At 46.8% G+C, this 26,334-nt stretch overlaps 1 protein-coding gene and 1 long non-coding RNA gene across 3 annotated transcripts in view; one reads left to right on the top strand and one right to left on the bottom strand.

The window, feature by feature from the left end:
* The window catches only part of GNG12 (G protein subunit gamma 12), a 151,783-nt gene extending 150,931 nt beyond the window's left edge, over positions 1 to 852 (bottom strand). Inside the window, exon 1 of the mRNA XM_051856370.3 lies at positions 597 to 852. The gene's annotated coding sequence lies outside the window, so the exon portion shown is untranslated. The remainder of the gene's footprint in view (positions 1 to 596) is intronic.
* Positions 853 to 7,438: 6,586 nt separating this feature from the next.
* LOC149125669 (uncharacterized) lies at positions 7,439 to 25,461 on the top strand. Of its 2 annotated transcripts, none has more exons than XR_016236744.1 (3): positions 7,439 to 7,634; positions 8,975 to 9,010; positions 25,388 to 25,461. It is a non-coding gene; the product is annotated as an uncharacterized LOC149125669 (long non-coding RNA). The 2 variants fall into 2 exon arrangements; XR_016236743.1 differs by lacking the exon at positions 25,388 to 25,461 and adding an exon at positions 16,992 to 18,119.
* Positions 25,462 to 26,334: the final 873 nt, after the last annotated feature.

Below are 26,334 nucleotides of genomic sequence, written 5' to 3'. Positions count from 1 at the left end.
CCCGCGGCTCTCCCCCGCGCGACCCGCTACTTCCCCGCTAGGCTCCCGGCGCCGCGAGGCTCTGGTCCCCAGAGAGCGCAGAAAAGTAGGGAAGAGGGGCGTGGCGCCCCCGGCCGCCCGCCGGCCCTCCTCCAAAGCCGGGCACCTCAGCCAAGAAGGGTTGGGAACACTGGGGACCTCCCACCCGGGCGCGGGGCTCGCGGCCGAGGGCCGGCGAGGGAGCAGGCGCGCGGGGAAGCCTCGCCTCCAGCCTCTACTCTCCACCGGGGGCCGCGTCCCTCGCCCCAGCCCTCGGCCCCGGCTTCCCGCGCCCTCCGGTCGCCGCCCGTCCAGGGCGCGCGCGCGCCGTCTCGGTCTCCAGGTCTCGGCGTCCCTCGACCTCCGTCCTCCACCCCCTTCTGCGGCGCCCAGTGCCCCGACAGTCCCCGCCCTCCGGGACACTCTTCCTCCCTCCTCCCTCCTTCCTTCCTCTCTTCCCTCCCTCCATCTCGCTTCCCAGCACCCGGGGCTCGGAGGCGGCCGCCGCCCCGCGCTGCGCCCCTGGGCCCGCGGGGCCCCGGCTCCCCGAGCGCGCGCGCCCGCCGCCCGGAGCTCACTCGCTTGCCGCTGCGCTGCCCCCACCGCCGCTGCCGCCACCGGGGACTCGGTCTCCAAGGGCTCCTGGAGACGGCTCCGACCTCTCCTCCTCCTCCTCCACCTCCTCCCGCTCCTCGGGCGCCGGCTCCGCCTCGCTCGGGTGGGCGGGGCGGGCGGCCCGACGGGCGGGGCGGCGGCCGCCCGGTCTCCTTCCTCCGCCGTGGGCCCCCCCACCTCCGGCCCAGACGCCCCAGCCGCTGTACCCGGCGGCCGCGGGGCCCGGGTCGGGAGCCGGCGGGGCTCAGCGAAGGGTCTGGCCGCCCTGGGCCGTCGTCCGTTCCCCGAATTCTCATGGCGTGCTGGAGTTCCAGGGACTCGAGGGCCCCCCCCCGGCCCAACCCCACCCGCCTCTCAGCCGGGCCGCGCCAGGGCCGCGCGAGTTCCCTTCGCGTGCGAGCGCCTTGGCAGCCTGGTGCCATCGGTCCCCTGGGCCCCCGAAGATGAGCGCTGCCAAACCCCTGCACAAAAGTTAGGCTGGGCTCCAGAAATTTCTGAGGGAAACAGGCTCAGTACCATTTAAAGCGCCTTGGGGCCACGGAGAGATTTTTGCTCCCCAGAGAATGGAGGTAAAAGCGAATCTTTGCACTTGATGGCGCGTCCACCCATCCTGAGCTTGCCTCCTGTCCACTCCCCACCCCCATGAAATGTGTGTTTCCTGATGTCCAGAACTTGGCAAAGCCCTGAGCAATGAATTAATTGGGTTTGGTTGAGCTTTTCTGGATAGATTCGGGGTCAGGTAGTTGAAGAGCCGCTTTTGCTAACCTGGACTTCATCCAGCCACCCAGCAAACACTGAGCACAGGCTATATGCCAAGCGAGGTGCTAAAGCGAAAGATGGGGACACAAATCAGGGGGCTTGCCCTCAAAAAGTGTCGAAGCCAGAAAAGCTACAGAAGGTCTTGCTGGCTAACAGACTTACAGAGTATCCCCAGGTATCTGCATTCTTGCTTGACTGGGTGGAGATGAAAGAGAAGATGAGGCCCAAGTTGGGTACTTGGAACCACTGGGGGCAGAGGCCATGCTTGAGGTGGAGTCTTGTGTGTTGAGTTTTACCAGCTGCTCAGAAGTGGGTCACAGACATCCTTCCAATCCTGCCCATTACTCAGTATCAGTCTTAGTGAAATCGTTTGGGCAGGGTGCACAAGGGGGTGTCCCAGATGCAGGGAGTGTGTGTTTGGGTGCCTTGCCCTTGGTGGTGTGGTCTTAGCAACCTGTGGATGGCAGTGGTTGCTGGCGCGCAAGCCACAGCCTGCCAGAGAAGCCCTTGACTTCCTGCTCTGTATAGCATTAGGAAACATCCGACTGATTCAGACAAGATTCAAAGGATACATCATAACCATTATAGCCTGAAACCAACAAGGACTTGTTGCACAGGGTTTGCACCTTTTGGCCCCAGACCTTATAAGTTTGACTCCTACAACCCTACCACTGATTTCCCTTTCTGGGGCACTTTATAGTTTATTAGATGCTTTGATGTACTCACTCTTTTCTTCTCATTCATCTCTTGCAGAAACCTGGGAACCGAGGCACTCAAAACGTAAAGTAGCTGTTACAGGCTTTCAGGTTCAGTGCTGTTCAAGGTGTGTTCTCTTCCCACTTGCGGCCAGATGAGCGGAAAAAATGGCAAATGATGATGTAGAGACTTTTATTGCACTCTGACAGAGTCATTTTATGCCTGTCGAATCCAGTGATTAGAAATGTGCCTTGCATTTTGTATATGTGTTTTTTATTTTGTTTTCCTTGTTATCGACTTTATCAGGTTTTACAAGGCATCAGCTTGCAAGGGTTGAAAATAAAATACCATACATAGTTTGAGAAGCACTGATCAAGTTAGTAGCAAGGCAGGAATAACCAGAGCCAACCCTGAACCAACACTTCCTACATGGCATATGTTGCTTTAAGTGCTTTACATAGTTCACTCTTCTAATCCTCCTACCAGGCATAGAAGGTTGTTAATCTGGAAAAGGCTGAGCTGGGCTGCAAACCCAGGGGGTCTACCCGTGACCTTGAAACCAGTGTTCTTTCCACTCTGATGATAATTCCCAATCTTCAGTGACTCACATTCCATCTTCATATCACTCAACCTCCTATTTTTATTATAGTCTTGATTGACTCACTTCTTATATACATTTTGCTTGTAGTTAGTGAGTCCATTCATGAAGTCATGGATTTCATAAGCAAGCTTCAGTCTCTTACCTTAATTCACGTGAAGGTATGTGCCTGACTCCAGCAGTTTTTGTCAGTGCTTGGCCATGGGCCCTCTGATTCCAGTGTGCTTTTATTCCCACCTGTCAGCACCTACTACTAGGTTCCCCTCCCCCTCCTGGGAATTAAGACCCACAACAGGATCTGCAGAGCCCAAAACAGAATGAAAAAATCTTCGGAAGTGATTAAGAATTTCAAAATGGCAATAGCAGAGTATTAAAGCCAGCATAGGTTATAGGTGCCAGGTGTGTTTCTGTATAGATCACCTATTGATGAAGCTGGAGTCTAATAAATCTTGTTCACTGGAAATCTTGTTCACTGGATTCCTTTGAAGAATCCCAAGGTGAAATAATTGTTAAAGCAAAAACTTATCCAGGTACTATGGAAACCAACGGTGTGACACACTGCTGGTCAGCATTCCACAGCTTGGGAGGCCCACCTTGTAGCTGCTCCACTGAGTTGTATGTAAACAGTTGTGGCCAGGGAGGGAGCTATATTAGTTGAGAATGGTTTAGGTTGAGATGATGAGTGAGGAAACCTAGCTTTTAAGTTCTGATTCTGGCTCTGAGTGATATGCACAAATTTGGATGTTATCTTAGATTGAGTCCCCTGGAAGCATATCATTCATGAAGAAGGTTGATTGGTGAGCAGTTAAAGTTAGACCTATAATGAACTGAGGGTGGCAGAATTAGGCAGAGGCAGAAGCTGCCTCTCAATGGGGGTTCAGCAAGGACTTGGATGGGCCTGGAGTTCAGGCTGTTGGGCTTTATATCTCTGTATCCTACCTGACTGGGAAAAGGTACAACTCTGCAAAGCCATTCCCTGGGGCAGTGCCCAGATGGACACAGCTGTGAGTGTTTGGGAACCATTATTCCCAGCAGCTAAGGAATAGGTGTGTCAGCCCTGCGTGGAGCATTTGGAAGAAGCTACACAACATTCATTAAAGACAGATTATCTTTGAGATCTCCCTTCCCTTACAGTCAGTCCTAAGAGGCATGCACAGCCCAACCCAGGAGGACATAACCTTGGGCTTCCATGTGGCACTGGGGCAATTATGGGCTGTACTTTGCCTCCTGATACCATGTGCCTATCTAACTTCCTATTTTTAAAAATATTTATTTATTTATTTGAGAGGCAGAGAGAGAGAGAGAGAGATCTTCTGTCTGCTGGTTTACTGCCCAAATGCTCACAACAGCCAGGGCTGGGCCAGGCTGAAGCCAAGAGCCCAGAACTCCATGCAGGTTTCCCACATGGGTGCCAGAAGCCCAAATATTTGGGCCATGAACTGCCACCTTCCCAGGCACATGAACATGAAGCTGGATGGGGGCCAGGGTAGCTGGCACTAGAAAAGGCACCCCTGCATGGGATGTGGACATCCCAAGCACAGCTTTTAACCCTCTGGGCCACAGCTCCTACTCTAATTTCCTATAATTTTCTTTCTCTAGACTTTTTTTTTTTTTGCCAATTTTATATCTATTTGACAATCAGCAGTTAGCATTTATCCATGTTGACTGTAGAATTTTTTAAAGTGATGAAATTGCAAAGGTAATCAAAGTCTGGTGCCTGTTTAGTGAATCTTCTTCCTCATTACATGTTCCCTTCAATCTCACATGGGTGTGATATGGGGCATTCATTATTCCTTTGGCCCAGACAGCTGTGTTGGGCCTGGTTTTAATGCTTGAATGTTGCCTGTGCAGTGTTGGCTCCCTGATTCATTGATGGCAGAACGGCCCTACTCTCTACCCTTCCTTGCAGGAGTCAGGGCCCAAAGTGGAAAGAGGGTGTGAAGCACTGGATCACTCCAGACCTTAAAAAATCTCTTTTGACATAAAGGCATTCAAAACAAACAAACCAAGAGGTTGCCTACGGAACAGTGGCAGTGGACAGACATTTATGCATGAGATGAGGTCTTTGGGTTAAATCCTGGCTTTGCCACTCACAAGCTGTGTGAATTTGAGACAATCATTAACTTTGTTAAGTTTCTGTTTATCTTTAACACAGAGGGATTGTAAGGGAACCGTTTATGAAGTGTCAAGTCTATGGAAATTAAATTTTTTTAAAGATTCATTTATTTATTCTAGAGGCAGAGTCACAGACAGAGAGAGGAAGACACACAGAGAGAGGTCTTCCATCCACTGGTTCACTTCCCAGATGGCTGCAATGGCCAGAACTGGGCCAATCCTAAGCCAGGAGCCAGGAGCTTCTTCCAGGTCTCCCATGTGCACAGACCCAAGAGCTTGGGCCATCTTCCACTGTAGCTGAGACACAAACCAGTGCCCATATGGGATGCCAGTGCCACCGGTGGAGGCCTGACCTACTACACCATGGTGCTGCCCCTGGAAATTAAATTTTATAAACCTCTATAACCCCTCATGAAGTAGGCAAGAGAAATGGTTTTATAATAGCTAAGCTTTAAAATTAATTTATATATGAATCTACTGAGAACTTCCGTTCAATGTACAATATAACAACACCCTAACTAAAAAGTGGTTGATGAATCAGAAAGAGATGGGGAAGAATGTGAAAATAATGAGGAATGGAGCTGGTGCAGTGGCGTAGCGGGTAAAGCTGCTGCCTGCAGTGCCGGCATCCCATAAGGTTTGAGACCCGGCTTCTCCACTTCCGATCCAGGTCTCTGCTATGGCCTGGGAAAGCAGTAGTAGATGGCCCAAGACCTTGAGCCCCTGCACATGTGTGGGTAACCCAGAAGAAGCTTCTGGCTCCTGGCTTTGGATCGGCACAGCTCTGGTCGTACGGCCAATTGAGGGGGTGAACCAGCAGATGGAAGATTCTCTCTCTCTCTTTCTCTGCCTCTCCTTCTCTGTGTAACTCTGACTTTCAAATAAATATTAAAAAAAAAAAATAATGAGGCACATCAGTTGGTCTCTGGGTGACCAGGTGTCCATAGGTTTCAGAACAATTTTTGTGGATATCAGCTTTGCTCCCTATGGATTTTATTTGTCCTGCTGTGCAAGGCCACATTCTGTCTGAACCTGCCCAGAAGTTATGGGGAGCTATAGCCTTTTGAGGTTATCTGGGGAAGTGTCTCACAAACTGGTTCTTCTGCTCCGTCAGAGGTGCCATATTGCTATGTAATTGGTCAGGGAGAAGCACTCACAGTGTTAGAAATCCCCAAGTAAACTGTGGAAACATGTATTGCCACAGGCAGGTACTATAGCCAAAACTGGCTACAGAGCAGAAGGCAATCTAATACAGTGCCATCCTCAAGTGGAAGGAAGCCTTCAGAGGCCCGAGTGGGAGGGCCCAAATGGAAGCATTGGCTCTATTTGATTATGATCTCAATTTGAGCTTTCTGCCTTATTACCCAACTGGGTCTCCTAGCTCTGCACAGTGGAGCTCCCTCAACGTGATTGAAGATAATTAGCTCAAAAGTTAGTGACTCTCCCATCATCAAGGAGTTCAACCAGTGATCAACAAGGAAATGGAGTTGTAGAGGGTTTCAGGGGAGGAACCCAGATGTGCATCAGGGGAGATATGGCACCTCCATCCAAAATACCCCGAGGGGAAAAAATAGAGATCTAAATATAGTCTCATGAAAGGATGCCCTGCATGTATCTTTGAGCACAGAAAGCAGGTTGTAGAACAGCAGGTATAGGACTTCTTGCTTGTATTTTAAAAAGCACACACACACATGCCACACATGAATCTGTGTGAGTAGAACTACGGTGATGCTTGGCAAACTGTTAGCAGTGACCTTCTTAGGCTACTGAGATTTCAGGTAACCTGATTTTGGAATTACTGTATTAGGGGCCGGCACTATGGCATAGTAGGCTAAGCCTCTACCTGCAGCCACTGGCATCCCATATGGGCACTAATTTGTGTTCTGGCTGCTCCTTTTCCAATCCAACTCTGCTATGACATGGGAAAGCAGTAGAAGATGGCCCAAGTGCTTGGGCCCCTGTATCTGGGCAGGACACCTGGAGCAAGCTCCTGGCTCCTGGCTTCAGATGGGCCCAGTTCCAGCCATTTGGGGAGTAAACCAGCAAATGGAAGACCTTTTTCTCTGTCTCTCCCTCTCTCTGTAACTCTACCACTCAAATAAATACATCTCAGAAAATACTATATTAATTTTTTTACAATGAGCAAGTAGTTTTTATATGAGTTACGTGTCTTTTTCATGTTACACAATGAAGAAAAGAATCATTTAAAGAGCAGGAGTTGGGGAACTATGAGCAAGAGGGCCAGAAGACCACCGTTTTTGTAAATAAAGTTTTATTGGAACACAACCACACCCATCCATTTACCTCTTGTTTATGGCCACATTTGTTTTACAATGGTAGAACTGAATGGTTGTGACAGAGAGCTTGTGGCTTACACAGCCTAAAATGTTTATCTGCCCCTTTAGGGGAAAAGTGTGGCAATCTGGTGTCAACAAACGGCCTGGAAAACTTTCTCAGTTGACTAGTTGCAACTAAGTTTTACCAATTCTTCTGTGTCTGAATTTGTATTTTTAAAGAATATGGCCTGTGTATTTTCAAGTACCTCCTAAGTAGTGATTATAATAACAGAAGGCTGACACCAGCGTTTGGGTAGTGAAGATGTTTATATTTTCCTTCCTCTCTCCTTCCTCCCTCCCCTTCCTCCCTCTCCTTCTCCTCCCCCTCCTTCTCCTCGTCCTCTCGTTCTTCTGATGGGATGAGCTCACCACCTTGTGCTACCAGTGGCCCTCAGATGCTGCTCTGCTTCACAAAGGTCCCCGGGCACAGCTGAGTTTCCTTCTGCTGCTGCTTTGGGTGTCTTCAAGATAGAATGATTGAAGATACCCGGGCAACAGTAAGTATCCTGCGAAAGAAGGGTGAGGTGCTAAAGAACAGCCCAGATCTGGAAAGGAAAAAGACCAGGAAGCTGAGGGAGGGGAGTTGGGGGGGGGGGGGGCGAGAGCCAGGCCCCAGAGGAAAGGCTGGAGCATATCGCTCTTCTCCCATGCCTCCATCACACCCTTCCCATGCCGCCCACTTAGTCTCCGGACAAGCAAAGAGTTTTACAGCTTGTCTCCTTTGCAGTACAGACACCCAGCATCAAAGTCCTCTCTTGCAGAAAGCACGAGAGCAAAGGGTAACTAATGCCAGTCTGAGCGATGCCAGGCCCTGCTCATTTCCAGAGCTCAGACAGGAGAGCTGGATATTGGCCCTGATATGGAAGCTCCTCAGATGCTAAGTAGTTTAATGATTCAACAGAATCATTCTCTTTGTCAACCACTCCCCACAGACCTCACCTGAAGGAAACAGAGGCTCCTGCAGTGTCAGAAGTGGAAGCTGCCTGTGGGGTGATTAGCTAATCAGTCCAGCCATTGCCTATGCTGTGGGCTTTGGACTCATGCACAGTCTACTGCGTGGATCTTGAGCTACATGGAGATGGGGATGGAAAATATTTTCTCTGGCACTCTGATAACAGATCTGTTAATTTCATTTAGCTTTGGACGCTGGTGAGAATGGAAAGTACCCAGTCTGTAACCTCTGTGGCTCCAATTTATACGGTTCCCAAAATTCTAAAACAGATTTTTCAAAGTATGGGGGAATCTCAGAACACGTGACCAAAGCACTATTTTCTTTTCATATTCTAGTAGTACATGATATTTTAGAGTACTGAAATCCTGGCATTGTTGATATTATTCAGTTACATCAGTATTTTTTTTAAAGAGAAATTTTGACCATTTTTCTGTTTGAGACTACCCTGATAATTCTATACTGTACCACATTAAGCTTTTGAAAGTAATCAAAGTACATTAGTTTAAAGAGTATTCTGACCACAATCCTCTCCTGCATAAACTCCAAGTGTTTCTTTGTTGTTTTATTTCTTATTTCCTGGATTACAAGAGAAGTGGAACATCTTTTCTTGTATTTATTAGTCATCTGTGGCCCCAGTACCAATTTGGGCATGGATCTACTTCCAGAAGTCTCTGCTGCATTGCCATGGATATTTTGGTGTTCCTATAAGTAGCCTTGGGCTTCGTTCTGGAACACAGTTAAGTCATTGGAAACAGATTTATCCTTTCAGTTCTTGCTTAAGATTTATTCAGGATTGGGGCTGTTATCACTCTAGTGCTAACTTTCCTTCTCCTGAAGCAAGACCTGTGTGTCTAGCCATGTTCCGTGAATTGTGATATTTTCCAGACTGGCTGGCGAGAAGAGGCACTAAACCTGGCCCTGGTGAGTACTAGGCACTGTCCCCTCTAGTCCTTGTGCATAATTCTGTCCCTGGTCTCTATTTCCTTCATCATCACTCATCATCAGACCTTTGGCTGCTCTCTGGGTTCTCTTTCTCCACAGCTCTTTCTGTCTGGTTTTCTGTCTGGTTGCCTTCATCTCCACTCTCATCTGCATCTCCTCTATTTAAAGACTCCACCCTGCTCCTTCTGAATTCCCCAGCCATGCTGTGGCCTGGAAATGCCCTCTAGGGACTACCCTGGGGGAATTGTATGACTTACCTCATGTGTTGTCAGTCTCTCAGGGATCACTATCCTTTTGTCACCTGATGTACAGTATTTTTTTTTTTTTTGACAGGCAGAGTTAGACAGTGAGAGAGAGAGACAGAGACAAAGGTCTTCCTTTTACTGTTGGTTCACCCCCTCAAGTGGCTGCTAGGGCTGGCGCGTTGCGGCTGGTGCGCTGCACTGATCTGAAGCCAGGAGCCAGGTGCTTCCTCCTGGTCTCCCTGCGGGTGCAGGGCCCAAGGACCTGGGCCATCCTCCACTGCACTCCCTGGCCACAGCAGAGAGCTGGACTGGAAGAGGAGCAACCAGGACAGAATCCAGCGCCCCCACCGGGACTAGAACCCGGTGTGCCGGCACCGCAGGTGGAGGATTAGCCTAGGGAGCCTCGGCGCTGGCCGTGATGTACAGTATTTTGCAAACAACTATTATTTTCATATGTTTTGCCTATTTTCTGGTTATTTGAGATAGGAGGCCTAAACCAGTTTCTTTGTTCTGCTTAGACTCAAAGCAGAAACTCCCACCCCCATCACTATGAACCACACACATTATTCTTCCTTTCCACATATCCTTATGCAATATCTGATAATATTGCCTGCCTCCCCCATTGGACTGTAAGTTCCATGAGGACAGGTAGGGTGGCTGCTGTGTTTTGTCGTCTCCTCAGCACATATACCGCTTCCTGACACAGTGTACTTCCTTACACACATAGTAGTGCTCACTAAATATTGAATGAATGAGTGAAAGCTAGAGTAGGACCAGATCATGGCAGGCCTTGACTGCTAAGCAAGGAAACTGAGCAGACTTGGCTGAGAGCAGAGGCTCCTACTCTGAAACCAGAGGGATGTAGGTCAATTTCCGTTCATGTGGGGTGTGAAGGCCTTAGGGGGTGCCACCCTGGTGACTTTACTCAAGCTCCTCTGTGTATCTGTAAATCTGCCAGAGTTTTAGGCAGATGAGGTCACATTTTTGGAATCTGTTCGGAATTAAGGAACCTGGCAGCAATAATGAATCTTGCTTTTGACCCTGCCTCTTAATCTGATTGGCTCTAAGCTCTTTGCAATATTAATTACATCTCCCAGTGGAGTTGCCTCTCAGACCTCTTGGATTGGTAACACTGGAAGCAGTCGTTAGCATTCCCGCTGTGTACACAGCATGCCTGCTTCTCCTTCCTAAGAGAAAGGTGGGAATGGTCTCTACCAACATCCTTAAGTTATTTAGTCACTGTCCTTAGGTGGACTTGACAATTGAACAAGTTTCTTTTTTAGATTTATTTTATTTATTTGAAAGGTAGAGTGGCAGAGAGAGGGAGAGACACAAAGTGGAAGAGAGAGAGAGAGAGATTTCCCATCTGCTGGTTCACTCCCCAAATGGCTGGAACAGCCAAGGCTGGCCCAGGCTAAAGCCAGAAGCCTGGAACTCCACTGTGGTCTCCTACATTGGTGGTGGAGGCCCAAGTACCTGGGCCATCTTCTGCTGCTTTCCCAGGACATTAGCTGGGAGCTGGATCAGCAGTGGAACAGAAGGACTGAAAGTGGTGCTCGGATTAGATGCTGGCAATACAGACAATGGCTTCACCTGCTGTGCTACAATACTTGGCCCTTGAACAACTCACTCAGAAATCTCTCTGTGGGGGGCCGATGCTGTGGCATAGCAGGTTAGGCTGCTGCCTGTAGTGTTGGCATCCCATGTGGGCTCTGGTTCGAGTCTCTGCTGCTCCATTTCCCATCCAGCTCTCTGCTATAGCCTGGGAAGACAGTGGAGGATGGCCCAAGTCCTTGGGTCCTGTGTGGGAGACCTGGAAGAGGCTCCTAGCTCTTGACATCAGATCATGCAGCTCCGGTTGTTGCGGCCATCTGTGGAGTGAACCAGCAGATGGAAGACCTCTTTCTCTCTTTCTTTCTCTCTCCCTCTGCTTCCTTGTAGCTCTGCCTTTCAGATAGATAAATAAACCTTAAAAAAAAAAAACTCTCTGTGGGGGCCAGTGCTATGACATAATGGGTTATGCCACCACCTGCCTTGCCAGCATCCCATATGGGCACTTGTTTGAGACCTAGCTGCTCCACTTTCCATCCAGCTCCTTGCTAATGTGCCTGGGAAAACAGTGGAAGACAGCCCAAGTGCTTGGGCCCTTGTACCCATGTGGGAGACCCAGAAGAAGCTCCTGGCACCTGGCTCAGGTTTGGCCCAGCACTGGTCATTGTGGCCATCTGGGGAGTGAACCAGAGGATGGAAGACCTCTCTCTCTGTAACTTTGACTTTCAAATAAATAAATAAATCTTTAAAACTAAAAACAAAAATCTTTCTATGAGGCCAGTTTATTCTTCCTTTAAGATACCTCTAACTGTACCTCTTTTCCAAAGCAAACAAAACCTCAAAACCTTCTGAGGTTTCATGATAAGAAAACAACCTTTACAGCAAGCTGAAGTAGAAAAGAAGGGAGCTTTTCTAAGTAGATGAGATATTCAGTCCACAACCGCTGGCCCTCACATTTGCATAGCGCACTATCAGGAAGCTGGACTGAAAGGGGAGATGGGACTCAAAGCCCAGGCATTCTGGTGTGGGATGTGGGTCCCCAAATGGTGTCTTTGCCGCTATGCCAAACACCTTCCCCCTCATCACGGGGTCTTGTATTTTGTTTTTAATCTAGAATTTCACTTAATCTCCTTGTTTTCACTGTACTAGTCTATTCTCAACCTCTCGGAATGCTTAATCATTCATTCATTCATTCATTCATCCAACAAATATGTATCAAATACCCCCTTAGCATTTTCTCCCAGGCACAGTTCTAGGTGCTTGGGCACCTCCAGCAATAAAAACAGATAAGAAGTCCAACACTCCTGCACTTATGTTCTAGTAGAAACACGTTTCCAGCATTCTGCCAGTGGTGTGTGTGTGTGTGTGTGTGTGTGTGTGTGTTGGCTGAATGCAAACAGAAATGGCAAGGAGCTGTAGGTCAAAGGGCACCTTATAAAGACTCTCAACCAAGCCTCCTATTTTGAGCTTCACCCACTTCCCTATCTTCAAAAGTGCGTGGTGTCCCTAATTTCCAAGCCTTTCTCAGTTTCAGTGGGATGAACCAGCTTGCTTTCCCCAGCATTCCGGACCCTTCATCAGCACTTGGATTTCAGCTTTCTATGTTCTAGGTCAGTTTTTACACCTTGAATATAATCCCATCTGTTTTAGTCTTCTTCCAGTATCCTTATTCTTATAGACTTAGACTTTCGTTTTTTCATTTAATGTGTTTAGTGTGATTTGAGGAATGCATAGAGGTAATCCTGAGGTCAATCATCTGTAGTTAATCACACACCACCAACTCTCTGTACACAAAGTTGCTTGCCTGACAGGTGAAGATGGTGTCAACTGGGTGGATGGTGGGGTGTTAGGGTGGTCACATCTCGGTGAAGCATCTCTGCTTGAATTCAGGAGATCACACGAAGGTACAGGAATTCCGCGTTTCCCAGCCTCCCTTGATCATGACCCATTTTCTTCCTTTCTCTCTCTCAGTCTCCTTTCTCTTTTTTCTTTATTTTACTTTTGGTATTGATCTTCATGTTTTCTCTTCTTTGAAATCCATGAGAAGGTGATATCTTGTACTAAATTGCTAGTCACTACATACCAAGGGACTTCAAAAAGTTCATGGAAAAATGGAATGGAAAGGTAAGCTTATTTTCGTATAAAAAAATTTTGGAATCCATGCATAGTTTTTTCTTAATACTCATTTCCACAAACTTTCTGAAGATGCTTTGCATGCACTGTTGTTGTTTTTTTTTTTTTTTTTGAAGAATTATTTTTTATTTCTTTGAAAGGGTTATAGAGAGAGGTCTTCCATTCCTCTGGTTCATTCCCCAAATGACTGCAGTGGCCATACCTGAGCTGATCCAAAGCCAGGAGCCAGGAGCTTCCTCCACATCTCCCATGCAGGTGCAGGGGCCCAAGGACTTGGGCCACCTTCTGCTGCTTTCCCAGGCCATAGCAGAGAGCTGGACCGGAAGAGGAGCAGCTGGGACTCGAACTGGCACCCATATGGGGTGCTGGCACTGCAGGCTGGGGCTTTTACCCACTGTGCCACAGTGCTAGCCCCAGGCACTGGTTTTTAAAGAACTGGAAGAAAATAATAGGAACACTAGCTGCTGACATTCATTAACACTTGGTGTGAGTAAGGCGCTGTCCTCAGAGCTTTATACACATTGCCCTACAAACTCTCGGCTGCCAGCCTAGGAACTGGGTATTAACTATTTTATGGGAAGATGTCACAGCCTACTGATTTTTTTTTTTGGATAAATGAAAGACTAAAACAGTAAAAATGTGTCTGAAATCTTACAGAAAATAGGTGAATTTATAAAATACAACTGTCCCTCGGTATCTGCAAGGGATTGGTTCCAGTACCACTGTGGAAGTCAAAATTTACAGAATGCTCAAGTCCCTTTATAGAAAATGGGGTAGGAGTTGCACACTATACACATCCTGCTATATACTTCAAATCATCTCTTGATTACTTAGAACATCTAAGACAATGTAAATGCTAAGTAAATTGTTATTATTTTGGGTTATTTATGGAGTCATGACAAGAAAAAAAGCTGGACATGTTCAGTGAAGCTGAATTTTTTCCCAATATTTTTGCTTCGCGGGTGGTTACATCCACAGATGCAGAACCTGTGGATGCAGAGCAGGCTGGCTGTATCCATGAAATGAATCTCACTTATTTATTGTCAGAGTCATGTGCATTCCTTGTTAAAGTTTGGAGCAGAATTTGGTGCTCTAAACCTCCAAGGCTTCCTCCTAAGTGAGTGCCATGTCTAAGAATCAATATGCAGTTAGAAAACAAAGAGCCAGATTAACTTGCTAGAATTGCAGAGATTGTCTGGTTAGCTGTGCTGGAGGGGGAGGTCTGAAAGCCAATTTGGAATTTTCTATTGCCTCCAGGAGAGACTAGCTGAATTGAGAGAGCAGGCCCTGTGCAGCAGGTTCCAATGCTCAGCCCAGTCCGTGAGGAGAGGCTGGCTGGCTTCACCCGCAGCTGGACAGAGGCAGCTGGACGGAGAGCAGGCATTGCTAGGCCTCCCTCAAAGAGACAGAGTGTGCCCAGGGTGTGATTTCCTTGCGGGGGTGGGGAGTCTTTTTTCTGCCAAGGGCCATTTGCATACTTACAATATCATTCATGGGCCATACAAAATTATCCACTTAAAAATGAACCTGCTATAAATACCTTGAATTTTGAGCCCCATCTGCAGTTGCCTTGGCAGGGCCAGACCAAATGATTTCAGGGGCCTTATGTGGCCTGTGGGCTGGACGTTCCTTACCCCCATTACGTGGACAGGAAGGAGAGATGGGCTGTCAGTGCACGGGAACATGAGACAGAAAAGGGTACAGGTAACAGACTAAGCAGCAGTAAGGAGAGCCCGACAGGAATCAGGCTTATTCCCTGCCTGCAGCAACCGTGAAGGGGCTTGGAGAAATGTGGGTGGCAATGTTCTCTCTCCTGGTGGAGGTGCTGTCTTTTTTGTGTCCTGGGATGGAAACATGAGAGGAAAAATTAGGTTGCCATGTCAACATTTCTGTTGAGTAGAGGTGGAAATGCTAATATTTTAATCATTACTTGTGACTGATTCTGTATTCTGAATTCAAAACAATCTTTTTGACTATGATTCGCAGTAATGTACATAATGAATTTTCCCCTATTTGTGATGTACTCTGATATTGTTTCTTCCTGTTCTATCTTTTAAATCAGTGCTGGTTACAAACCACTCGATAGGTTTTTTGACCCACTAATGGGTCAGGCCTTCAACTTGGAAAACATTGGTCTAGGAGGTTTGTTGACACAATTTAGGAGGTAGGAACTGCTTTTGTTTGTGGAACACTTCAGTGGTTTCTTGGTTATCTATGAAACATGGACTAGATTGGACAGGAATGGCGGAGACAAAGTCAAACAGTTTAGTAAAAATGCAAAGGATAATGCAATTATAAAATATTCTACCTGGGTAGAGAGATTATTCTGAAATTAATTGATTTTTGTTTTCCTGACCACAGGGAAGGTGATGGTGACACTTAAGATGTAAAGAGAGGGGGCCTGGTGCCAGTGCTGTGGCGTAGTGGGTAAAGCTGCCACCTGCAGTGCCGGCAACCTATATGGGTGCCGGTTCAAGACCCGGCTACTCCACTTCCAATCCAGCTCTCTGCTATGGCCTGGGAAAACAGTAGAAGATGGCCCAAGTGCTTGGGCCCCTGCACCCATGTGGGAGACCCAGAAGCTCCTGGCTCCTGGTTTCGGATCAGTGCAGCTCTGGCTGTTGCTGCCAATTGGGGAGTGAACTAGCAGAAGGAAGATCTCTCTCTCTCTCTCTCTTTCTCTCTCTTTCTCTCTCTTTCTCTCTGTGCAACTCTGACTTTCAGGGGCAGAGACCCTGAGGAGGGGGCACAGCAGGGAATTCTTTCATATGAGTGGGAGTGGTTTCCAGGACCTGAGTCCTACACAGTGAGAGAACAGGCAGCCTTGACCATGACTGGGGATTGGTCCAAGTTACTAGCAGTCGTCCCGCCCTGGTCATGATTCCTTAAGTCTTCACTGAGGTTGTTTCATCACTGTGGTTCAGCATCCGGCCAGTGACTTAGGGAAGGAAAGGCAAGGTTGTATCCAGGGTTGAGGCAAACCCATACAGAGATCTGAGGAAGCAGTTATGAAATGATAAGAAGAGACCACAGGCCAGGATGGAGCAGCTGTCTTGAATGAGAGGTGCCAGGTGCCGGGGACTAACCAAAGATCCAAAGATGGGCTGGCGCCACGGCTCACTGGGCTAATCCTCTGCCTTGCGGCGCCGGCACACCGGGTTATAGTCCCGGTCGGGGCGCCAGATTCTGTCCCGGTTGCCCCTCTTCCAGGCCAGCTCTCTGCTGTGGCCAGGGAGTGCAGTGGAGGATGGCCCAGGTGCTTGGGCCCTGCACCCCATGGGAGACCAGGATAAGTACCTGGCTCCTGGCATCGGATCAGCGCGGTGCGCCAGCTGCAGCGCACGGGCTGTGGCGGCCATTGGAGGGTGACCCAATGGCAAAAGGAAGACCTTTCTCTCTCTCTCTCTCTCTCACTGTCCACTCTGCCTGTCAAAAAAAAAAAAAAAAAAAAATCCAAAGATGTATATCTTTACCAGGAAGCCTGCCTGTTCTTCAGGAATGCTCAGCACTTTGGAGAGGTGATTGGATTTCATGCAGTTACTTAGGCTTAGGGACTTGTTAGTCTCCTCATTTTTTTTTTTTGTAGATTTCAAAGAAGTTGCTTGTGCCCTATGTTTTGCTTCCCCCATGGATACTCCTCTGGGCCCTAGGAGACTGACAAGACTAGGTTGCCTCAGTGGGCTCTCTAATGCTCTCGCTTCTTGTAGCATTTGACCAACAGAAGGGAACCAAAGAAAGAGTATGAGATAGGAATATTTCACCTCCAATTCCCTTCCTGCTGGGTGTCCAGTAGCCCCTGAGGCCACAGCTGTTGTCTCCTGCTGTCATTCTCACCCCGCTACACTGTCTTCTTGCAGCAACCTATTGCTACCCCTCAGCTCTTCAGGCTTGGGGTGGTAATGCTTCCCAGGCATTGCTAGCCTCCGGGGACCACATTATCACAGACTGATTTCTCTCAACAGTCTTCACACAGTTGTAAACAGCCACCATTACACTTTCACCAAATTAATTGTCAGTTTCCTGCCAGATAGTACTGACCGGGAAGGAGGTCTCTCTCATGGTTCTCTAATGGGGCCAACATCCTACAGATGAATGAATGAATGGATAAACCCATTGGAAACATCTTACAGAGCATTCCAGGGCCTCGTTCACTGGACTCCATGGCTCGGTCTTGGCGCAGTGTAGCCTGTATTCACCACCAGGTGCTCTCAGGCCGAACACTACTCATGAGCCTCAGAGATGTTTCTCCACACCCCTGCGCTAGGTTCTCAGTACAGAAGGCAAACATGTCTGGATGCTCTGGGGTGTGCAGCTTGCGTCGTGGCTGCTGTTGGAGACAGGCGCTGTTGTAGCACGTGGAGACTGCAGTGACAGAAGCACTCGGGTCAGCGAAGAGAGTTTGGCATTAAAGCAATGGACTTTCTACAGAAAGTGCAAATAAATTAGGCTCCCTGGTACGACAGAGTGCCACAGGTGGGAAATAGACTTTGTGAAACTGCAGGAGCCTGACATTGGAGTGAAATTTCTAGAAGCTGGAGCATGCTGGAATACCTCTCCTCTGCAAGACAGGTTGCTGCAACTGGCACATCATCCCACTAAGACAGGGCCCAATGTGTAGGAACCTCCTTGGTTTTTTTTAAATTGAATTCTTCATTGAGATAAAAAATTTTATTCTTGTAAGATGACATTGTAAGAAATAATGCTGAAAGATATCATGTACTGTTTTCCTGGTTTCCCTCAATAGTAACATTCTGCAAAACTATAGTAGAATGCTGGCAGGGATACTGGCATGGATACAGTCAAGATACAGAACATTAACATCATCACTGGGATTTGTCGTGTTGTCCTTTTAGAACCTCCTCCTTCCACCCACTCAATGTCCGGAACTCCTGGCAGCCACTAATCTGTTTTCCATTTCTTCAATTTTGTCATTTCAAAAGTTATTATATAAATGCAGTAATAAATTATGTCATCTCTTGGAATTGGATTTTTTTCCACTCAACATACTTCTCTGGAGATTCGTCCAAGTTGTCATGTGTATCAATAGTTCACTTTTTTTTTTTTTTATTGCTGAGCAGTGTTCCATGGTATGACTCTTCTGCAGTCTGTTTAGCTATTCAGCTGAAGGAAATATGGACTGTTTCCATTTTTTGACTGTTACCAATAAAGCTGCTGTAAACACTGGTGTGCAGGTTTTGGTATGAACGTTAAGTCTACATTTCCCTGGAATAAATGCCCAGGAGTGCATTCCTGGCTATGGTCGTCGCACGTTGAATTTTGAAGAAACTGCAAATGTTTTCCAGACTAGCTATACCGTTTTACAATCCCATCAGGAATGCCAGTGGTGAGGATGTTATTCTGCATCCTCATCAGCAATTGATGTTGTCACTATTTTTTAGTTTAGCCATATTGACTGGAGTGTAGTAATATCTTACTAAGTTTTAATTTTTTATTGTATTTTATTGTATTTTCTAATGGCTAATAATGTTAAACATCTTCTCAGGTGTTTATTGCCAATTGTATGTTCTCTTTGGTGAAATGACAACAAACTTTTTAAAAAAGATTTATTTTATTTATTTGAAATACAGAGTTACAGAGAGAGGTAGAGACTCAGAGACAGAGGTCTTCCATCTGCTGGTTCACTCCCTAGATGGCCACAATGGCCGGATCTGCGTCGATCCGAAGTCAGGAGCCAAGAGCTTCTTTTGGGTCTCCCACGTGGGTGCAGGGGCCCAAGCACTTGGGCCATCTTCTACTGCTTTCCCAGGCCATAGCAGAGAGCTGGAGCAGAAGAGGAACAGCTGGGACTAGAACTGGCGCCCTTATGGGATGCCAGCGCTTCAGGCCAGGACTTCAACCTGCTGTGCCTTAGTGCCATCCCCCAACAAGCATTTTTAATAAACCATGTACTAAAGAAATGTAGAGGTTTAGCCATAGTTATATTGATTATAATAGCAAGCTTTCTTTTTAAAATATACATATCCTATGTTAAGATACAAGGGGTAAAGCAAACAGACATGACTCTTTCTCTCAAGGAATTTATCATTTTGAAGTGGGTGATGAAATGGAAAACATTTCGAAAAGCATTCAAACATATTTAACACAAAGAATGTCCTGGGTTAGTGCTGTGGCGCAGTGGGTTAAGTCACTGCCTGCTACAGGCATCCCATATGAGCCCTGGTTCAAAGTCCTGACTGCACCGCTTCTGATCCAGCCCTCTGCTCATGTACCTGGGAAGACAGTGGAAGGTGGCCCGAGTACTTGGGCCCCTGCCATCCATGCAGGAGACCCAGATGGAGTTCCTGGCTCCTGGCTGTGTTGCAGCTACTTGGGGAGTGAACAAGTGCTTGGGAGATCCTTTTCTCTCTGTCTCTGACTTTCTCTCTCTCTCTCTCTTTAATTCTGCTTTCAAATAAATAAACAAATCTTTTAAAAAATTTCCTTAAAAAACAAAAAACTTCCAGATATAAAAAAGAATGGAGATTCAATTTACATTGAGAGTCAAACAATTTCAAATTGTTCCTGAAAAATGAGAAGGTAATATTTCAGTAGAATTGGGCAAAGAGCAACTCAGCCCATGAACGCATCTTGTGTGAGGGGCCTGAGGCAGGAAGGGCTTAGGATGCCGCTGCATAAACCCAAGCTCGTGTAGCTGCAATGTACAACAGCAGTGGACAGGCAACATGAGATGTGTTTAGCAATATGGGCAGGGCCCCAACAAGATGCAGAGAGAATATTAACCCAAGCAGGAAGCAGAGGTTTGAACCAAGCTTTGTAGCCAAGGGAATGGGGAGAGATGTGGAACTATTTTTTTTTTTAAGTTTACTTATTTATTTTTATTTGTTTGAAAGGGTGGTGGTGGTGGGGAGAGATCTTCCATTTACTGGTTCACTCTCCAAATTCTTACAACAGATAGGGTGGGGCCAGGCCAAAGCCAGGAGTCAGGATCTCCATCTTGGTCCTCCATGTAGGGGCAGGGATCCAAGTACTTGAGTCATCGTCTGCTGCCTCCCAGGGTGTGCTTTAGCAGGAAACTGGATTGGAAGCCGAGGTGGAACTTGATCCCAGGCACTCCATTATGGGATGTGGATGTCCCATGTGCCAGTTTAACCTGCTGTACCACAACACCTGCTCTAGAAGTGAGTGTGTCTGAGTTATATTTTAGAGAGAGATTTGACAGGACATGGTGAGGGACTCCATGGGGTTAGGAGGGAGAGGAAAATAAAGATGTGAAGAATTGCTTTCAGGCTTCCTGACTGAACAACCTGGTCCAGGGACATGACCTTACCAAGGAGGAGGAAAGGAAAGGCGAACTTGATTTAGACAGGGAGTGATAGACAGTGGAGAGCAGCTGTGTTAGTCTCCAGAAGAGGCCATCCCATATGGCCGCCCATTCAAGTCCCAGCTGCAGCACTTCTGATCCAGCTCCCTGCTAATGCACCTGGGAAAGCAGTAGAAGATGGGCCAAGTACTTGGGCCCCTGCACCCATGTGGGAGACCCGGATGGAGTTCCTGGTTCCTGGCTTCTGGCTTTGGCCTGGCCCAACCCTGCTTGTTAGAGCCATCTAGGGAGTGAACCACTGAATGGAAGATGTCTCCCTTGCTGTTTCCTTCTCTCGCTGTAATGCTGACTTTTGAATAAATGAGTAAATCTTACAAAAAATGTAAATTCTAAAGCCTATGTGTGTCTACAAAGAGTAAGCTCCATTTAATGCACAGGACAAAAAGGAGTGTCCTACAACTGAGGCAGAAGTAGTTGAGGGTAGAAGAGAATCCCACAAATTCAAAATATATCACCCCTCCCCTGTTTTAAACATTTTTCTCAGATATTCAAAAAAAGTGTGTACAGGTGTCCACCAGATGGCAACATTTCTTTAGAAAAGCCCTGATTTAGAAGCCACACCTTCTCAGCTACTTCAAGGTGGACTCTTGAAGGGCACCCAGCCAGTCTAGCCAAATTTGTTGCAAGCGCAGTCCGGCCTGCCAAGTTCTTCCAGCAGGGTACACAGCTGGAGGCGGCATTGTGAGCCTTCTGCGGGCTCGGACGAGGAGACTTGTGTGTGTCCACGGGTCCGCGGAAAGCACGATCCGACGCTGTGTGCTTCCTATCATGAAAAGCCCCTTCCTCCTCAGGGCTCTAAATGTTAACACCTGCGAGCCCCTGGAAGCCTCAGCTAACCAGAGCCTCGTTCTTCACCTGTGGATTGTTGTGTGTATATTGGTACCAACCTCGTGTGGTGAGTGTGGGAGTGATGTTGGACAGTGCATGCCTGTAATGTGCCTAGCACAGCCCTGAAACAAAGTAAGCATTTAATACAAGGTAGCCCTCTTTTTCATGTTATAACTACCACTCTCCCTGCCCCCAGACCTGCCTCTTTGCCAGCCTCTGTCACGGGCAGCCTTCCAGACATGATCTCATATGTGAAGTGTACGAATCATGGCAAGATGGCCAACCCTTTCGGGTTCTCTTAAGCCACATCTCTTGGCAGGTGCTCCCCTTGAGGGTCCTGCCTCCCAAGTGCATTTATACAAGATGGAGTCCTTCTGCAGCCAGCTTGTCGGATTGGAGAGGCAGGCGTTGAAGGTGGAGAGGGAGGAAGCTCTTGAATGGAAAGCAAATGCAGGAATATTCTGCATCTTCCCAAATACTGCGAGGAATCACATTACTCTGTCCCGTTGCCTTTGCTAATCTCCTGAAACAGGCGTTCGAATGCTATCTCTGATGATCATATATTCCTAGCCTCAAGGTGCGGCAGGTCCAAGTGCTCATTTCGTTTGGAGCTTGCCACAGAAAAATTACAGCCGAGACTTGTCTTTGGGGGAAGTCAGCTGGATGTTAGTATCTGTGAGTCGGCTGTAGGGATTATTTGTACAGCAAGGTCAGCCAGCTACCCTCAGCATATTAATCTTTTCCTTTCCCTACTTGCTCTGGCCACCAGATGCTTCATTTTCTTTGAAGAAGCTTAAAATATTTGAATTCTTTCGTTATTTTTTAAAATAATATGCTTGAATTTTCTTTTATTTATTTGAGAGCAGAGAGAGAGTGAGCAAGCGAAAAGAGATCTCTTATCTTCTAGCTCTCTCTCCAAATGCCCACAATGGCTAGGGCTGGGCCAGGCAGAAGCCAGGAAGCAGGCACTTAATCTGGGTCTTTCACATGGGTGGTGGGGACCCAAGTGCTTGAACCATCACCTGCTGCCTCCCAGGATGCACCTCACCGGGAAGCTGGAATTGGAATCAGAGCTAGAAGTCACACCCAGGCATTCCTATATGGGATAGGGGTGTCTCAAGCAGTATCTTAGCCACTGTGCCACTCACCTCTTTGTTCAATATTCCAGTCTGAAATAGTTGAGTGCTTTTTATGTTCTCAGAAATGTTACCAGTGCTATTATCCAGTAAGACTTCTTTGCAGCATTTTTTTTTAATTCATGTGGGAGCTTGTTGGGGGGAGGGAGGCAATGAGGGCATAAGAAGCAGATAGGAAATGAACGTTTGTTATGGAAGGAAGGGGTTTTCTTTTTGGTCTTTTATTGTATTGCAGGTAGCAAAACAAATGTTCATGTTTTAAGTCCATGTGAAAGATCGCCAGTCCCACAGGTTGTGGAAACGTGGTCACGTGGAGAGCAGGTTCTCATTCCTTCTCACATGGGCGCAGTGCAGCTCAGTGTACATGGCACAGGGTTGCACTGCCTTTTATGTGGATCTGACATTGTAGGCAGGGTTATTGCCCACATTTTCCTCAACAGATATTCAGAAAGATTAGGCAACTTGGTTTGTTTGGCAAATATTTACTGAGAACATACAATGTGCCAGGAAATGTGGTAGGCACGGAAGGAAAGCCCTGCCCTCACGGAGTTTGTGCCCTAGCGGGGAACACATACGTAGATCAGATAGGTAGCAAGCCAGAGAGTGAATAGTGGCATGGAGAAAATAAAATGTGGAATCAGGAAGAGGACTGGATGAGAATTTGTGCTTGGGGTGGTGTTGTGCAATACTCAATGGAGATACCTAATGGAGATGCTGACGTTTTGGTAAAGACCCTGAAGAACGTGAGGGAGGGAGCCAAGTATACCTGGAGTGGGAAGAGGCAAGAGCAGTCTCAAACCCTTGGTGCAAGAAACATGCTGAGCAGAATGGATGGGAGCGAGAGCAAGAGGGAAGGTTGGAGAGGTTAGAAGGAAGACAGTATGAGGACTCGGGGACCATTACAAGCATTGAAGGGGGAGCATGACCCAGTTTAGAGTTCTGTCTCAACTTAACATTTTATCATTTCTTTAAGGTAATATATTTTTAATTTACATTATAGTCAAAGGCTTAATGGCTCCATTATATAAAAAGCTCAACAAATAAAAAGTAAAGAGACTATAGTCCAGATAGATAGGCAAAGGCTGTAAACAAGAATCAAATGAAAAGATGTTCAACTCCACTCATGTAAATCATAAATCATTAAAACTATAGTAGTATATGATTCTGATACATTTATTTCACAAAGATTCAAAGCAAAGTTTGACAAAACACTGTATCTGCAGCAAAGCTGATACACATAGGCATTTAAAAAATTTCTAGTTCACACATATAAGAGAAAACATGTGGTATTTGTCTTTCTGTGTGGGTTATTCACTCAGCATAATATTTTCCAGTTCCAACCATTTTGCTGCAAATAGTATAATTTTATTCATTTTTATAGCTAGATGATACCCTGTTTTATATAGATTGATATATATATATAGGTAGATAGATAGATAAATACACCAGATTTTCTTCATTTAAATGTTGTGTTGAAGCTAGAATGTGCGTGTATGTATGGGGGCGGGAGGATGGAAGCAGGGAGACCAATCTGCAGGCTCTTACAATAGCCCAGGAAAGATGAAGTTGTCTAGGACCAGGGAGGTGATAGCAGAGTTGAAAGAAGCAGTCAGATCTGGAGCCAACAAAGATTCGCTGGTCAGTTAGCTGTGGGGTGGGAAGACAAGGCAGGAGCTAGAAGTGACATCAAGGTTTGTGGAAGGATGGAGTTGTCATTTCCTGGAATGAGGAGGCTGTGGGTAGGGCAGGCTGGGCAGATGGAAAACAGGCATTAGATATAGACAATTAAACATGAACCTCAAATCAGACATCTCAGTAAAGATGCTGAGACTTTAGGTGGACATATGAGCCTGGGGGTTTATGATGGAGGGCCTGGCTAGATAAATAAATTTTTCAGTCTTGAGTGTGTCAATATTATTGAAAACCTTGAGACTGGGTGAATTTATCAAGGGCATGAAAGTAGACAGGTAAGAGGTCTGACAGCCGAGCCCTGGGTTCTCTAGTGTTTAAGAGTTGGACACATGGGGGGCTCTGTAAAAGGGAAAGGAACAGCTAGTGGAGGAGGAGGCAAACAAAAGGGCGCGATTTCCTCAAAGCAAAGTGAAAAAAGTGTTCATGGAGGGGGCGTGATCAGCTGTGTCAAACGCTATCCACACCTAATGTAGAACGGAGACGGAACATGAGCTATTGAATTTAGTCAAGCAGTAGTCTTTCCAGTTAATTTTTTTCCATAACAGTCTGAAATATTTCTCCTCCTTCTTCTCAGTAGTATCTGCCTTCTCTGGACAGTAACCCCTGGGAGCAGGGGCCATGACTCTTTAGAAACATAATGCCTGGCATGTATTGAGAAGCTGCTGTGGGATTCACCTTCTCAGAGAGACACAAAGAGACACAGAGACAAAAAGAGAGCTCCCATCTGTGGGTTCACTCACCAAAGGCCTGCAATGGCCAGGACTGGAAGCTGGAAAATCAATCCAGGTGTCCCTCATTGGTGGCAGGAACCCAATAAATGGAGCCAACACTTCTGCCTTACAAAGTCTACGTTAGCAGGAAGCTGGAGGCACGAACTCAGGCACTCTGATGTGGCATATGGGTGTCTTGTCTTCTAAGCTAAGTGCCCTGTCCTTATTTTGACTGTTTATTTGGCCAAGTGGCATGCATTTCCTCTTCTTCACCTTTCCAATGGTTTCCTGAAGCACTTTGAGGGAATCACCCTTCTCCTGTTTGTGGTCTTGGTGGGAAGGCAAATTCAGCATCTGCCTCTGACTATGGAAGCAAAAGGGGGCAGACGTTGCCCCAGAGCCCTACACCAGGGGGCAGGCTTCACCTATCAGAGGCTCTGAGTCAGCTCCTGGCAGGAGGAGGGGTTTGAGTGCCCCCTGGTCTGTCCTGACACGGTGAAAGGCTGTGGCCATGGCTCCTGAGTCCAGCTCTGGTGCTCCTCTGGTTTCTGCTTTTGCTAAGCCCACTTCTGCAAACCTCTCCTGATTTCTCTGAGTCCCCAGTGTTCTCCCCCTTGCTTAAGTGAACCAGAGCCAGTTCCAGTTCCTTTCAACTGAAAACAGAAACACAACCAGTAAATATTTGCTGAATGAACTAAAAATTATGGTTTTCGTTTCAGAAACAGAAAATGTGAAGTTCAGAAAGTCTTAGCCACTGTGGTAAGTCACACACCTTCCATGGTTCGTCACTGCCTCACTTATCCTTTTTAAATGATCAGATCTCTGAAATGAAGATGCATTTATGACCATTTTATTGGAGTTGATTGGCAGCTATTTGCTGTGTTTAGTGGTATAGACAGTGATACTGTGTTTACATTAGCTTGGAGTCAATGAAATATGGAAGTCTGTGTTCGGTAGACAGAGACCCCTCTGGGAACTGGGAACCGTGGGAATCGTATTCCAGCTGGAGGAACAACAAGGAGGATGGAGATGTGATGTGAGACATGTGTGTGGAAAGGAGAGGGTGGGCAAGACAGAAGGGTCTGTGTGTTCATTCAACACACTTTTTAAACAAATTTTACTTAAGTTATAGAGGTTTCATATATTTCATGTGTACATATTTAGGAACATAGTGATACTTCCCACCCTACCCTGCCTCCTGCCCACACTCCCACCTGTTTTCCTCCTCCCTCTCCCATTCCCACTCTTAATTTTTACAAGATCTACTTTCAGTTTACTTAATGGTCACAAAGTTAACTCTACACTAAGTAAAAGAGTTCAACAGGTAGTAGGATGAAAGAGAAAAAAACCACTGTTCCTCGACAGGAGAGACAAGGGCCATAAACAACCATCGAATCTCAAAATGTCCATTTCACTCCAATACATTACACCTTAGGTACTCTATTAGTTTCTTCGGATCAGGGAAAACTTACGGTATCTGTCTTTTGAGGACTGGCTAAGCATGCTAGGTACCACTCCAGCCACTGGGCTATAGCAATGAAATAAAAAAAACAGCCTGCCTACCATCAGAGGCTTATATTCTAATAAGGGAGGTAAGCTACAAGTGAATTAACAAGTATTTAAATAGATAGGTACACACAGCCCTGGAGGAAGATGTCAGATGATA

Source organism: Oryctolagus cuniculus, chromosome 7 (genome assembly GCF_051225735.1).
Source record: "Oryctolagus cuniculus isolate XC-2025 breed Fujian yellow rabbit chromosome 7, ASM5122573v1, whole genome shotgun sequence".
NCBI lineage: Eukaryota > Metazoa > Chordata > Mammalia > Lagomorpha > Leporidae > Oryctolagus > Oryctolagus cuniculus.
The sequence above is the reverse complement of the archived record's forward strand: the minus strand, read 5'-3'. Positions and strand labels throughout refer to the sequence as shown.